We start from the raw sequence: 1249 nt of genomic DNA on the forward strand, positions 1-1249 counted from the left end.
ACTGTGTTAGGTGAGGGCTGGTATGTGCTCTGACTGATGCATGGGATTTTACTAGCATTCATTTTATGTGTAGGGATCTGGTTGAGTCTGGTTTTCCAATAGGAGGTATCAGTATCAACAAAAGACTTGTATATAGCTATATCCCCTTTCGGGTTCAACGCAGTTCACAAAGTAAGAAATAAAATTACAGAGTACAGCAGATAATAGCTAGTCACACTATATTAACAGCCCCAATATTAATTCTTTTTCAAATAAAAATGTTTTCAATTTTTTTTTCAGAAAGATAAGAAGATTTAGTTGTATACAAACAGGCAAACTATTCCAAATTGGGATAATGTAAAAGGTATAGCACATGCTAAAATATGCAAATATCAAATGCCACAAACACACAGAGGTTGAAAAATTAGTAAAATTACGCAATCTAGATGAAAAACTAAATAAAGATGGTTGTAATAAATCATTTAGCAATTCAGAAGTTAAACCATACACCACTTGAACTAACAGGCGTAATGATTTAAACAAAATACGCTGACGTATAGGAAGCCAGTGTAAGATTTCAAATTTTGACGAGATGTCGAATTTTTTTTAAGCCTGAAAAGCAATCTAGCTGCTGTTTCCTTTTCATATATAGGATTGAGGCAATCTAAGCTCTCAGAGTTAATTATGTTGTGATATGGCATGTTTGGTTCAAAGGTGTCTTTTTTGCATGGTTTTATGTTACTTCACAATGAGGGTACTTTTAAGACACTTCTGCAGGTAAACCAGTGTTTTAGGTCAGAAATAGCCTTTTATAAAATTGCCCAGATTATATGGGCCCGATACTCAGACCGCGGGAAGGAGCCTGGCTAAATCCTGCGGTTGACGGTCAGCCCGGATTGCTTGTGACTGGCATTGAATATCCGGTGTTTTTTGACCGGTTTAAATTTAACCTGCCAAGCTGGTATTCAATGCTGGCCAGTTAAGTTTAAACCAGCCAAAGATATTCCTGCTATTATGGTGGCCTGATTTGGCCCCCCCAAGCTTACCCCCCTGTTTACTAAGCCACGCTAGCAGCTGCAGTGTGCTAATGCCGACACAGCCCATTCGCGTTGAATAGGCTGTGTCGGCAATGCCACAGGACTTAGTAAATGGGGATTAGCCAGCAATGCGCTGAATATTAGCAGATAGCCAGTTAAATCGCGTGATATAACTGGTTATCTGCTAAGGGCTAGATTCTATATATGGTGCCTGAAAATTCTGTGCAGAAAAT

Source organism: Microcaecilia unicolor, chromosome 3 (assembly GCF_901765095.1).
Source record: "Microcaecilia unicolor chromosome 3, aMicUni1.1, whole genome shotgun sequence".
NCBI lineage: Eukaryota > Metazoa > Chordata > Amphibia > Gymnophiona > Siphonopidae > Microcaecilia > Microcaecilia unicolor.